Source organism: Lithobates pipiens, unplaced genomic scaffold (assembly GCF_037356315.1).
Source record: "Lithobates pipiens isolate NorthernLeopardFrog02 unplaced genomic scaffold, aLitPip1_a1.2 Scaffold_13, whole genome shotgun sequence".
NCBI lineage: Eukaryota > Metazoa > Chordata > Amphibia > Anura > Ranidae > Lithobates > Lithobates pipiens.
Window position 1 is genome coordinate 105105414 of NW_027507718.1, and position 2336 is coordinate 105107749.

Sequence of the window (2336 nt, forward strand, 5' to 3'; positions counted from 1 at the left end):
TAGTGAACTATTCATTCCAAAACTACTCGCTCTTCCCAATCCCTTGTTCAAGACCTTTATTAGAGAGGCAACGATAGTTCTTATCCCCAAACTGGGAAAGGACCCGGGTTACCCGGAATCCTATCGTTACATTTCTCTGCTACAAGTAGACATAATCTAGGCTTACCTGTAGGTCAAAGTTGGTTGTAAGGGTTTACAACCACTTTAGTAGGTATTTTTACTTCCACCAAATATCTTTCCTTTTTTCAAATAGCCCAGTATACACATCTTAGGGTCCATTTCTATGGGGGTTTGATAAACACCATTAATGGTGTCTACCAAACTTTGCCAATATCTAAATAATTTCCACAACATATACAGTAAATCTGCAGGACATCTCGAGCATCTCAGGCAGGTCAATGTATCATGCCTACCCCACGTATACAGTTTAAGTAGAGTCCTGTACGCTCTCGCAGTGCATGATGGTCTCGCCGTTCATTATGGCCCGTTCCGCAGGTGCTTGAAATTCCTGCGAATGCTCCATAATGTTCGGTAGTCGGCGAAAGGGGCGAACACCTGATGTTTGAGTAAAACTTACATTCGACTCAGACCGCGGGCTCATCCCTATAAGTCGGTAAGACTTTAATCCTTATAATCTTTATCTGGTTTAGGTATTACTATAATATTGGCGTCTTTAATGGATTCTGGAAGCTCAAACGATGTAAACGCATGGTTAAGCATCGTCAGCAACTCGGGTAATAATACATCACCATATATTTTATATATTTCCCCATGTCTTCCCATTGGGAGATTCTGATATTGCCTTAGCTGTCTCCTCTAATGTTAGGGATGCATCTAGACTTTCTCTATCCCTACTATAGATAGAAGGTATGTCCAGGGGGGTCAAGAAATCTTTAAGCTGCTTTAAATAATAGAGACCTTACTTTGGTATAAATTCTTATAAAAAGTTCAAAAAGAGGATGCAATATCCTCTTGGTTATTCAAAATGTTACCCGTTGGCATGAGGATTGAAGAAACAACACTGGTTTGAGTCTGGGATTCAGCAATCACTGCCAACATTTTCCCATTTCTGTCTCCTTCCTCAAAATATCTACATCTTGTAAAGAATTGTGCTCATTTAGCTTTATCCGTAGCTGTTCTTCTATATAATACCTGTATATCTTTCCATGCAGAGTGATTTTGGGGTGTACAATCCTGAATGTATTGAAATTCTTGATGTTGCACCTCCGCTGCAAGGGTTGACTCCCATTCTGCAATAGATTTTTTAAAGGTGCTGAAGGCTTGTATCAATAGCCCTCTCAAAAAAGCCTTCATGGTATCCCACTTGTCATTATAGTAAAAAAAATCAGTGAGGGCTCAATTAATGTAATTTCCCCGCGGGAGTACCCGTAACCATTTCATTTTATTCAAGGACAATAATATTGTCGAGTGGTCTGAAATACCTTTCGCAAAATATTGTATACCGGATATTAATGGGAGCATTAGCTCTGTGCCCACAGCCAGGTCAATCCTAGATAAGGATTTATAAGTAGAGGAGCAGCCGAAGTAAACCACAAATCATACAACCCCAATTCCTGTAGCTGCCTGGAGAATGGAGTTTCCGACCCAGTACCCGTGGGGTGACAATCTATGTTTGGATTGCATACATTACGAACCAGTTCCCGTCCAGCCACCGCAATTATACTGAGGCAGGATGGCTCCCCCTGGCCGTAGCTGTACGTTGGCTCTTTAAAGTGCTGTAGGAGGCGTGCACGTGCCCGCACCATACCCTGGAGCCAATACGAGTGCCCGGCGGACGGAAAGACTGTGGGGAATAGTGTCAAATCGATGTGTCCCGGGGGCACAGAATTTGCAAGCTAGGCTAGCTGGGAACAGTAATCCACCATTTAGCACATGTTATTAAACTACTAGGCCTCCGGGGAGAGGTACTGCAGGACTCTGGCCTAGTAGCAGCAACCGATCAAAGTCAGCATTAGAGACTATTCAGAGTGGGTTCTTTTACATACAGAAGAAGATGTGACAAGAAATTCATGTGCTACAATATAAGTTTGTGCAGGAGGAGAGGATTTCTGGGAACTTCACAATTACACGGTCATGGATGAAGTCCTCATCTTTACACGGTCATTGATGAGGAGTTTCTGGGAGCAATAGTCTGCAGGAGTTATGCAGAGGAAGAGCAATGGTCTGCATGGTGATGCAGGGTAGAGACTCTAGCTGTTATATATGCTCACCATAGGCTCAAACAAAGTTTTAATCTATAAAATCTATAAATATGATGGCAAAGTATTTTGATCTATGGGCATCCCATATACCCTTTTCCCCAACCAAGTTATACC